A 12,809-nucleotide genomic window follows, 5' to 3' on the forward strand; every position below is an offset into this window, starting at 1 on the left:
TAAGCGGCTCGCGGCTCCAAACCCCGAGCTTGGTTTTTACAGGGTTTTATTATATACATACCGGTATGGATAAGACAGAACATCAAAAAGCATGACTGTACTAATCCGATTCAGAATCCGGAAGTGCCTCCCTTCGTGATTTCCGCCAGCATAACCCCCTGAACCTCCTCCATTGGTCCCTCCTCTTTCCCCCCCTCCCCTGTTGGGGTGAGGGTGCTGGTGGAGCCCCCTCCCCACTAGAGCTGCTCAGTTGAGGGACCGCAGCTGCGGCTCCTGGAGCCTCCTCCCCTTGACTGCTTGGGTCCGCCCTCTGCAACACTCCCTCTGGAGCTCCCATCTCCACAACATCCCTAAGGGTTTGAATCTCCTCCTGGGCCTCAGTCCCGCCTTCCGGAGGAAGCTGCCAGACGCTAGGCGCTGGGGCTCTGGCAGCGTCCGAGACCCCTCGCTCCGACCCACCAGGCTCTCCGCTGACCCCTGGTGGTCCCCTGACACCCTGTGGTCTAAACCACTGAGCCTCTTGGGATTGCCCGTAAGAAGGTCGGAGGTTCGAATCCCCGCCACAGAGTGAGCTCCCGTTACTCTGTCCCTGTGCCTGCCGACCCATCAGTTCGACGGCATGCTAGTGCAAGTAGATAAATAGGTACCATTGCGGAGGGAAGGTAAACGCCGTTTCCGTGCGCTCTGATTTCCGTCACAGTGTCCCGTTGTGCCAGAAGCGGTTTAGTCCTGCTGGCCACACAGCCTGGAAAGCTGCCTGCGGACAAACTCCATCTCCCTCAGCCTGAAAGCGAGATGAGCACCACAACCTCATAGTCGCCTTTGACTGGACTTAACCGTCCAGGGGTCCTTTACTTCTTCTTCCCCCCCCCCCAGCAAATGGGCAGCTGGGGCTCATCAACCTAGGAAGGGAGCCCATCTAGGAGAAGGAAAACTCTGATCCTAAACCTCCACTGCCTTATGGGACATCTTTGGGAGAAGGATCAGGAGTAAACCCAACACATATCCAGAGCGGAGTCCCTAAGGCGGTTGGATGATGCCTTGTCCGCCTCCTTCTGGCAACTCCTGCAGCCAAGCTGGTGCCAAACATCTGGCTCTGCTTTCCTTTGGACCACATCAGTGAGGCCGAGGGGGGGGTCATCTTGTCATCTGGACCACCCAGGACATACCCTGGGGAGGTCACTTCATTGCTGCTAACATACCTTCCGACATTTCTGTTCAGTTACTGTTAATTGGTTCTCATGGGAAACTTACAGATTCTTGCTTCATACAATTAACTCAAGGCAGTGTCAATTTACTCTTGGCAGAAAGCCAAGGTCTGCCTAGCCTGGCAACAACTCTCTGATTGGCTAACGGCCAGCACTGAACTCTGTTATCTAGGAATGCTAGCACAGTTGTTTCTTGTTGGGTGTTAGGAGTAGAAGTGCTGCGTATGGTTGAAGAGAGAGAGACAGAGAGGATTTATTTTGCTTTGCTTTGTATGCAGAAACTCTGCTGGTTTTATTTTCTTTTAATAAATCCTATAAATAGTTATTCTGCGTCTAGCCGACTAGTCATTTCCACCTCCACTAGCTTCTGCGCTGTGCAGGAAAACTCTGCTACGTTTGGGCTAAAGCCACTATAGCTATGCCTGACACTTCAAAATTCTAAGAATTTCTCCCATGAAAACAGGGATATCCCATTCTAATTCTGATAGTAAGAGCTGCTCGACAGTGGAATTTGCTGCCAAGAAGTGTGGTGGAGTCTCCTTCTTTGGAGGTCTTTAAGCAGAGGCTTGACAGCCATATGTCAAGAATGCTTTGATGGTGTTTCCTGCTTGGCAGGGGGTTGGACTGGATGGCCCTTGTGGTCTCTTCCAACTCTATGATTCTATTCTCCATCAGAAAGCTTCTCCAGTGTTTAGACTCATAGAGTTGGAAGAGACCACAAGGGCCATCCAGTCCAACCCCCTGCCGAGCAGGAAACACCATCAAAGCATTCTTGACATATGGCTGTCAAGCCTCCGCTTAAAGACCTCCAAAGAAGGAGACTCCACCACACTCCTTGGCAGCAAGTTCCACTGCCGAACAGCTCTTACTGTCAAGAAGTTCTTCCTAATGTTTAGGTGGAATCTTCTTTCTTGTAGCTTGAATCCATTGCTCCGTGTCTGCTTCTCTGGAGCAGCAGAAAACAACCTTTCACCCTCTTCTATATGACATCCTTCTATATACTTGAACACCACACACGTATACACATTGACATCTGTTGCTATCAGCCAATGACAACATTTCCGCCTTGCCTACCTCGGAGGATTGTTGTAAGAAAAAACGTGCAAGGGAAGACATAATGTACAACAGATAAATGGACTGAAATAAAATGTTAGCTGTAAGCTGCCTTGGGTCCATCAGGTGGAAAAGGCAGGATACAGTAGTCGTAGTAGTAATGAAAACTAAGGATGATCAGGAACATACCAGAGAGTAAATCCTATTGAATTCAGTGGGACTTACTTCCGAGTAGACAGTGTAAGGCTCCATTTACAATAAAGGAATAAACACTCTCCACGAGAAGAAATGGGTGGCTGCGGAAGCGCAGCAATGGACGACTTTGAAGTGGGTTGGTGACCTTTTCCCTTCAAAATTATAGGGAGGGCTTCGCATGCCAGACTCCCCATTTGGTGCAGGGATTCCATTTTCTGTATAAACAGGACTCTGTTTTTGCAACACCACTTTTAATTGTTCTCTGAGACATGGGGAGGGGGGAGGGGGGAAAAGGAGAACTGGGACACTCTGTGATCAATCCAGAAACTGGGACGGCTTCTGTCATTCTGGGACTGTCCCTGGAAAATAGGGACACTTGGAAGACCTGGGCTAACGCAGCAGTTTCATTTCACCCCTGGAGGCACACTCCATTGTTTCTTGAGACAGACGGCTTGCCAGCTCACACTGGAGCCTGGAGGGGGTTCAAAGCATTACACTCAAAGTCTGTTTCTCCCATTGCTGCCACATTGGATATATGTATATAAATCAGTCCCTCTGCTCAGCTTGCTGCCTTCAACAGACTGCCACTTTATCTCTGCTAGCTATCTCTCCTGGCCCACAGAACATCCATTGCTCTTCTCCCAGGCGATTTCCTATGCATGGATAGAATCATAGAATCATAGAGTTGGAAGAGACCACAAGGGCCATCCAGTCCAACCCCCTGCCAAGCAGGAAACACCATCAAAGCATTCTTGACATATGGCTGTCAAGCCTCTGCTTAAAGACCTCCAAAGAAGGAGACTCCACCACACTCCTTGGCAGCAAATTCCACTGTCGAACAGCTCTTACTGTCAGGAAGTTCTTCCTAATGTTTAGGTAGAATCTTCTTTCTTGAAGTTTGAATCCATTGCTCTGTGTCCGCTTCTCTGGAGCAGCAGAAAACAATCTTTCTCCCTCCTCCATATGACATCCTTAGGACAGATCGTGAAGCTGAGGCTCCAATACTTTGGCCACCTCATGAGAAGAGAAGAATCCTTGGAAAAGACCCTGATGTTGGGAAAGATTGAGGGCACTAGGAGAAGGGGACGTCAGAAGACAAGATGGTTGGACAGTGTTCTCGAAGCTACGAACATGAGTTTGACCAAACTGCGGGAGGCAGTGCAAGACAGGAGTGCCTGGCGTGCTATGGTCCATGGGGTCACGAAGAGTCGGACACGACTAAACGACTAAACAACAACAATCATATCACCCCTTAACCTTCTCTTCTCCAGGCTAAACATACCCAGCTCCCTAAGCCGTTCCTCATAAGGCATCGTTTCCAGGCCTTTGACCATTTTGGTTGCCCTCTTCTGGACACGTTCCAGCTTGTCAGTATCCTTCTTGAACTGTGGTGCCCAGAACTGAACACAGTACTCCAGGTGAGGTCTGACCAGAGCAGAATACAGTGGTACTATTACTTCCCTAGATCTAGATGCTATACTCCTATTGATGCAGCCCAGAATTGCATTGGCTTTTTTAGCTGCTGATCACACTGCTGACTCATGTCAAGTCTGTGGTCTACCAAGACTCCTAGATCCTTTTCCCATGTACTGCTCTCAAGCAAGCATTGCGACACTGCTAAATTTGGCATCCGGCAGCCCGATACTCCAAGCATTGATTAAACTCCAACAAACACCCACTTAGACCCAGGATTTCAGCGGGGCCGAGGCACCCCCCCCCAAACTTATAACAATATGTTAAAGCAAGACCTTAGCTGACTGGTGGTCACGGCAGAAGCCTCAGAAACCTGGCAAAGCTACGGAACACTGCTGATCCTCTTCCTCTAACCCGGTTCCTCTGCCAAGCGAATTAACAACGATGATAATAAAACCTTGCAATCTAGAGTCGCTTTCCGAAGCAATGATTATTATTATTTTTTCCTTCCTCCTTAGGGTTGCTGGGAGGTAGAGAGACTGTAGCAAGTGAGCCGATGCCAGCCATCTATGACATCACCCAGCTTGACAACAGCTGCATGGAATTCTGGGAGTATCCTGGGCCCCAAGACCCCATGGAACGAGGGAAGATGCTGCCATGAACTGTGGGCTCTTTTTAGCCCACCCTGCCAGGCCAGAGACCGGAGACCATGGCTAAGGGTGAGTGTTAGGAAAGCGAGAGAGATGGGGGGCCTCTTGCATTGCTGTTTCGGGAGCGGAAGGACGCCGGCGGTGCAACATTCGCCCCTCGGTGTGCCGCCTCCGTACCATACATAAAAAGCACATGGCAGGTCATCCTCGAGGGCTCCCCACTGGCCCTTGCGAGAACAGGGTACAGCCAGCCTGTTCTTACGTTCTTCGGACTTTTGCTTACAGTGCTAAGAATATGCAGAGGCAGACCATTGGTCCATGGTCGCTCATAAGAACGTAGAACCAGAGTCTCGTAGAGGAGATCAGGATCAGGTCATTCGCCCATCTAGCTCAGCATCCTGTTCTCCCACCAAATGCCTGTGGGTGGACCAGCAAGCAGGATTTGACAGCAAGAGCCCTCTCCTCTCTCCGGCCGTTTCCAGTGGCTGGCATTCTCAAAGCTGCCAAGTTCTCTCTTTTTTTAAGGGAAATTCCCTTATGCTGAATAGGCTTCCTCGCGAGAAAAGGGAAAACTTGGCAGCTATGCATTCTGAAGCATCAGGAAGGCAGAGCATGGCCCCTGTGGCTGGTAGCCATTGAGAGCCCTCTCTCCTCGCTCCATTTATTTGTCGAATCCTCTTTCAATGCCATCCAAGTTAGTGACCATCACTTCCTCCTGGGGGGGAGAGTTCTGTAATGTCTCAGAATCCGTTCAAAGGGAGAATGGGCACTCCATGGGGGATTTCCCCTCATGTTCTTGTACAGGTTGTGATTGGGGAGCTATAGAATCCTAGAACTGTAGAGTCGGAAGGGCACCCCCCCCAAGAATCATCTAGTCCAGCCCCCCCTGCAATGCAGGAATCTCAGCTAACGCAACCATGACAGGTGGCCACCCAGCCTCGGCATAAAAACTCTGGCGGGAGTCCGTTCCACTGCCGAACAGCTCTCACTGTCAGAAAGTCCTTCCTGATGTTCAGTCGGAATCTCCTTTCTTGTAAGTCACGGGTTCGAGTCCTACCCTCCCGGAACAGGATGAAGCAAGCTTGTTCCCTCTTCCACGTGACAGCGCCCTTGAGATATTTGAAGATGGCCTCCTGCAGCTTGCAAGGTTGTTTGGTCTACTCTCCTATTCTATGTAGGGCTGAAGGCAGTTTGGAAGCCACCCAGGGTGGCTGGAGAAACTCAGCCAGATGGGCGGGGTATAAATTTATTATTATTATTATTATTATTATTATTATTATTAAGCTTGTGCAGAATTCCGGGTTTCTCACCAGGGCAAGACAGGTTGAGCATATTACACCAATCCCGGCCTGATTGTGCTGGTTGCCGGTTAATTTCCGGGCCCAATTCAAAGTGCTGGTTTTGACCCATAAAGCCTTAAATGGCTCAGGACCGCAATACCTCAAGGACCGCCTCTCCCCATATAAACCGAGTAGCTCTGCATCCATCATCTGAGGCCCTTTGTTTGCCTCCTCCATGAGAGGTTCCAGCGTGTGGCAAAACGAGAACAGGGCCTTTTCTGTGGTGGCTCCCCGTTTGTGGGATGTTCTCCCAGGGAGGCTTGTCTGAGAGCCCCTTCCCTCTGTATCTTTAGGTACCTGGTGAAAACGTTCCTCTTCCACCTGACCTACCAATTTGTGTCCTTTTAAATGTGTTTGTGGGATGGAGGTTATCAAGTCTTTGTTTTTTTTGTTGGGAATTTTGCGTTTCTATGGCTGCGATCTTTGGACATAAATTTAATAAATGAATGAATGAATAAATAATAATTTCATTTCCCTTTTGTTCTCCCTTTGGAAACCCCACCCTGGATGGCAACCAATGGATGGCAGTGCGAGACAGAGACCAGGTACTTTGGGGGCACAGCAGAGGAAAATGCAGTGGCAGATAAGAACTCCGTCCATGCTCAGAGGCGCTAAGTGCTTTTCTTTTATCACAGCTAAGCATCCCATGCCATAGATCAGGGCTTCCTAAACTATGGACCACGGGTGACCCATGAGTTTCATTTGTGTGGCCCGCAGTGCTCCTGTGGAGAACACCGGGAATTTGAACTCTGTAGGGTTACGTGGAATTAATATTGTACAGTCGTCCCTTGGTTGTCGAACGCCCCAGAACTTGTCTGTTTCGGCTCCCGAACAATCAAAAACAGGAAGTGAGTTTTTGAACAGTTCTGGAAGTCGAACGGACTCCCAGAACGCATTCTGTTCGATAACCAAGGTATGAGTGTAATGGAATAAAAGAAGCAATTAAAATGCAATTTAAAAATGGCGCGGTGCATTACAATTGCTGCAGCAAGCTGGGGGGGGGACCCCACTAAGCAGCTTTTACATCCTCAGCTCTTTCCAAGTAGTTTATGACAAGAGATGGGGAAATCCTGCCTTAAATTTAGGACAAGGTGGGGTTCGGCTGCCTGCCTTGTATTTCACATCTCTCTCATGCAAGCAGTTTGCCCCAGATGTAGAATTGACCATGCCAAGAATCAATTTTCTCTCTCTCTCTTTTTTAAAAAAATAAATCTGATTTTTAACCCTTAAAGCAGGAAACAACCCACTTAAAAATGTTAGAGTGGTGTTTGATGGAATATTCCAAGTGGCAGTGGCATAGCATGGGTTGCAGGCACCCAGGGTGGGCAAGCTGCCAACCACACTGGAATGCCTGCCCCATTGGAGCTAAGCGTGGGGGGGGGGAACCAGCTGGTTAATGTGGCCCTTGGCAGGCAAATTCTTCCACCACTGCCATGCAGAAAAGTCCCAATGAAAAGGAACAACAATGTTAATGCTGAAAGCAGATAAAGTCCCAACCAGAGAAGAATGGCAGATCAAGTCGATGGATTACACTGAAATGGCCAAAATGACCGGAAGAATCAGAAATCAGGAAGACCAAAATTTTAATAAGGAATGGGGAAATTGTATAACTTATCTTAAAAAAAACCATTGTAAAAAAAGTTAGAATCGTTAGTAGGATTGGAATATCACTTGTAGTTTAAGGGTGAATTCTGGATACAATGGAGATGTAAAAGATGTAGATTATCATAAAAGATGCAGGAGGAAATGATTAACAATAGGACCCACAAAGGGGGAGGGAAGTCCAGGAGATTCTTTGGAATCTTGCTTCTATGTTGTATGTTGGATGTGACTGTAAAATTTTAATTTGAAAAACCAAATAATAATTATTATTATTAAAAAGAAAAAAGTTAAAAAGCAGATAAAAGCAGTCACTGAAACATTCCGGGGTGGGGGGTGGGACTACCAACATTGATGAGAAGGATTAAAATCAACAGAAACACCAGTCCCATGTTAATTTAGTTTTGTGTTACTTGGAAGTTTATATCCCCAACTTGTTAGCCAAGAGGAGGGGAAAATTCCAAAAGAAACAGGTTGCTTAACAAAACAAAACGGTGTTACTTTAGTTGGGCCTAATGAAGTCAGGTTACAGTTACATTTGTTAACAGGGACATGGGTGGCGCTGTGGTCTAAACCACTGAGCTTCTTGGGCTTGCCGATCAGAAGGTCAGCAGTTTGTATCCCCACGCCGGGGTGAGCTCCCGTTGCTTGGTCCCAGTTCCTGCCAACCTAGCAGTTCAAAAGCACGCCAGGGCAAGTAGATAAATAGGTATCACTGTGATGGGAAGGTAAACGGCGTTTCCATGCGCTCTGGTTTCCATCACGGTGCCCCGTTGCGCCAGAAGTGGTTTAGTCCTGCTAGCCACATCACCCGGAAAGCCGTCTGTGGACAAACGCCGGGTCCCTCGGCCTGAAAGCAAGATGAGCACCACAACCCCATAGTCACCTTTGACTGGACTTAACCGTCCAGGGGTCCTTTACTTCCAGGGTCTTTCTTCTTCAAGTTTTGTGTTATTTGGAAGCTTATATCCCAACCTGTTAGCCAAGAAGAGGGGAAAATCCCAAAAGAAACAGGTTACGCAACACAACACAACAGCATTTCTTTGTGACTTTAAAGGTAAAGGGACCCCTGACAGTTAAGTCCAGTCATGAACGACTCTAGGGTTGTGGCGCTCATCTCGCTTTACTGGCCGAGGGAGCAGACATTTGTCCACAGACAGTTTTTCCGGGTCATGTGGCCAGCATGACTAAGCCGCTTCTGGCTAAACCAGAGCAGTGCATGGAAACACCATTTACCTTCCCATCAGAGCGGTACCTATTTATCTACTTGCACTTTGACATGCTTTCGAACTGCTAGGTTGGCAGGAGCAGGGACCGAGCAACGGAAGCTCACCCCATCGCCGGGATTCAAACTGCCAACCTTCTGATCATCAAGTCCTAGGCTCAGCAGTTTAGACCACAGCGCCACCCGCGTCGCATAGCCAGGCATAGAGTACAGCTATTTATTTGTATTTGCTTGGGAACCACGTCAGGCAGAGAGTCTCGAAACCACTTTGAAATGCACCATGTGGACACGTCCTAACAGATCCGTTGCTTGTGTTGGTTAGCTTAGCGAGAGAGAAACGGACAGCCTCGGTTCAGACTCGGTGTCCTTAAGGGATGAGAATTCCAGCATCTTCAATCTGGACCAAGAAGAGCTGGAGGAACAGTGTGAGTAAGGGGAACGGGGCCAAAATGCAAGGCGAGAGCCAGCAGGGTCGGTGGGAGCCTCCCCAATTCAAAATCCTCTGTGCAGCCGCTCCCCAGAGTTGCCAGATCTGGCATGGGCAAGATCTTCTGGATCGGGTCCAAGGCGCAGCTGCTGCAACATCTTAACAGCAAACCTATATGAAGTGTAGGTGGATTCCCACAAGGCAAGACACAGTGATAACAGCAGGCATCCCCAAACTTCATAGAATCATAGAGTTGGAAGAGACCACAAGGGCCATCCAGTCCAACCCCCTGCCAAGCAGGAAACACCATCAAAGCATTCTTGACATATGCCTCTCAAGCCTCTGCTTAAAGACCTCCAAAGAAGGAGACTCCACCACACTCCTTGGTAGCAAATTCCACTGCTGAACAGCTCTTACTGTCAGGAAGTTCTTCCTAATGTTTAGGTGGAATCTTCTTTCTTGAAGTTTGAATCCATTGCTCCGTGTCCGCTTCTCTGGAGCAGCAGAAAACAACCTTTCTCCCTCCTCCATATGACATCCTTTCATATATTTGAACATGGCTATCATATTACCCCTTAACCTTCTCTTCTCCAGGCTAAACATACCCAGCTCCCTAAGCCGTTCCTCATAAGGCATCGTTTCCAGGCCTTTGACCATTTTGGTTGCCCTCTTCTGGACACGTTCCAGCTTGTCAGTATCCTTCTTGAACTGTGGTGCCCAGAACTGGACACAGTACTCCAGGTGAGGCCTGACCAGAGCAGAATACAGTGGTACTATTACTTCCCTTGATCTAGATGCTATACTCCTATTGATGCAGCCCAGAATTGCATTGGGTTTTTTAGCTGCTGCATCACACTGCTGACTCATGTCAAGTCTGTGGTCTACCAAGACTCCTAGATCCTTTTCACATGTGCTGCTCTCAAGCCAGGTGTCACCCATCCTGTATTTGTGCCTTTCATTTTTTTTGCCCAAGTGTAGTACCTTACATTTCTCCCTGTTAAAATTCATCTTGTTTGCTTTGGCCCAGTTGTCTAATCTGTTAAGGTCATTTTGAAGTGTGATCCTGTCCTCTGGGGTATTAGCCACCCCTCCCAATTTGGTGTCGTCTGCAAACTTGCTCAGGATGCCCTCAAGCCCATCATCCAAGTCATTGATGTTGAATAAGACTGGGCCCTCCAGGGGCCCTCCAGGTGTTTTGGACTACAATTCCCATCATCCCTGACCACTGGTCCTGTTAGCTAGGGATCATGGGAGTTGTAGGCCAAAACATCTGGAGGGCCACAGTTGGGGGATGCCTGGATAACAGCAAGAACCTTTATTGAACTACATAACTAGGAAACAGGGGCAAAGCAACTGCTTATATACATTCCTGAAAGCTTGGGCCACTCCCACTCTCCACGTGATTGGCTGTCTACACTTCCAAGCTGCGAATCAAGACTCAGAGCTCAAGGGCCAATGGCAGAGGCCCAAATCCTGATATGTTCTGTGATTGGACACCATGTATCGAATCAGAACACAGGAGCTCAGATCCCTTAGTCCAGACTCAAGCTCGGGCTAACACAGACCACTGAATACATAACAGGAAGCCTGTGCATTACTTTGCTGAAGAGCTGCATTGCAAAAATTGGAGACATGAGGATTATGGAAGACACCTGTGTTCAGTTTTCATATTTTGGGGGGAACTGCAGACTGGGAACCTTTGCCTTTTAAATGGAAACAGAGTCGTGTTTCTCCCCCCATCCTTAGCGGAGCCCCCTGCTATAAGAATTCTAAGGTGCCAAATATGAAATAAATGTTCAAGGTATAAACCATGTGTCTGAAATAGTACAGGAGAGCAATCCTTAAGCCATATTGACTCTTAATGACCCCCAATATTTCCTCTGCAGAAGGAAAAATCTTGGAGAAAACTTTCCCAGAAGTTCCCCCCCCCACTTACAAATCCTGTTTTGGGGCATATTTGGTGTATGAATAGAGTAGGATTCAAGAACTAAAGTATTTGCCATCTCAAAAGAATGGTCCAGGCTGGCCAGGTAATGCAATCAGTGACCATCCTCAGGTATCCTGGCAGACAGGACATAAGCCACACTCTCAAATTTCTCTTGTAGGCTGTCCCTTCTGTGACATGTGTGTATGCTTCTTTTGGGGTGTAGGGATATGGGTGGTGCTGTGGTCTAAACCACTGAGCCTCTTTGGCTTGCCGATTGGAAGGTCGGTGGTTCGAATCCCTGAGACAGGGTGAGTTCCCGTTGCTCTGTCCCAGCTCCTAGCAACCTAGCAGTTCGAAAGCACGCCAGTGCAAGTAGATAAATAGGTACTGCTGCGGCAGGAAGGTAAACGATGTTTCTGTGCGCTCTGGTTTCCATCATGGTGTCCCATTGCGCCAGAAGCGGTTTAGTCTTGCTGGCCACATGAGCACTGCAACCCCATAGTCGCCTTTGACTGGACTTAACCATCCCAGGGGTGCTTTACTTTTACCTCTTTTTGGGTGATCTTTGGCCAAGGGGTTGAACTATTTCTAATGTCCTCAAAGGCTCTTGCACACCTAGCAGGGGGGGGGGCTCTGTTGCAACAGAAGACTAAAGGCCTGCCTTGCTTTCATGGGATCCTGCCTCCATCCATTCTGCATTTTCTTTTCTTGCCCACACCCTGTGGAAATGTGTGACGCAGCCACTATTCACATGTATTGTGAAGGCTAAACCTTTTCCCTGACCCTGATCTCACATGTATTGTATCCCTGATTCACATGTATTGTGAAGGCTAAACCTTTTCCCTGACCCTGTATTCTGCTCTGGTCAGACCTCACCTGGAGTATTGTGTCCAGTTCTGGGCACCACAGTTCAAGAAGGATACTGATAAGCTGGAACGTGTCCAGAAGAGGGCAACCAAAATGGTCAAAGGCCTGGAAACGATGCCTTATGAGGAACGGCTTAGGGAGCTGGGTATGTTTAGCCTGGAGAAGAGAAGGTTAAGGGGTGATATGATAACCATGTTCAAATATATAAAAGGATGTCATATAGAGGAGGGAGAACGGTTGTTTTCTGCTGCTCCAGAGAAGCGGACACGGAGCAACGGATTCAAACTACAAGAAAGAAAATTCCACCTAAACATTAGGAAGAACTTCCTGACAGTAAGAGCTGTTCGGCAGTGGAATTTGCTGCCAAGGAGTGTGGTGGAGTCTCCTTCTTTGGAGGTCTTTAAGCAGAGGCTTGACAGCCATCTGTCAGGAATGCTTTGATGGTGTTTCCTGCTTGGCAGGGGGTTGGACTGGATGGCCCTTGTGGTCTCTTCCAACTCTATGATTCTATGATTCTATGATTCTATGATCTATGTATGTGAATCGCCTGAATCTCTGCTTCTGTTACTGTTTTACTGGCTTAAGGTTTCGCTTTGGTTTTGATGGAAAATGTTTTCGTATCGTGCAACAAGCTTAAAGATTTTTTTTCTTCAAAAACATTTGAAAGGGAAAAAAGAGACACCCATCAACAGCTAATAGTCTTGGTAGGGCCACACACAGCCCCAATCTGCCTATATCAGGCATAGGCAAACTCGGCCCTCCAGATGTTTTGAGACTACAATTCCCATCACCCCTGACCGCTGGTCCTGCTACCTAGGGATCATGGGAGTTGTAGGCCAAAAACATCTGGAGGGCCGAGTTTGCCTATGCCTGACCTATATATAATTGGGGAAGGAGACCTCGAC

Source organism: Zootoca vivipara, chromosome 6 (genome assembly GCF_965207765.1).
Source record: "Zootoca vivipara chromosome 6, rZooViv2.hap1.1, whole genome shotgun sequence".
Classification (NCBI taxonomy): domain Eukaryota; kingdom Metazoa; phylum Chordata; class Lepidosauria; order Squamata; family Lacertidae; genus Zootoca; species Zootoca vivipara.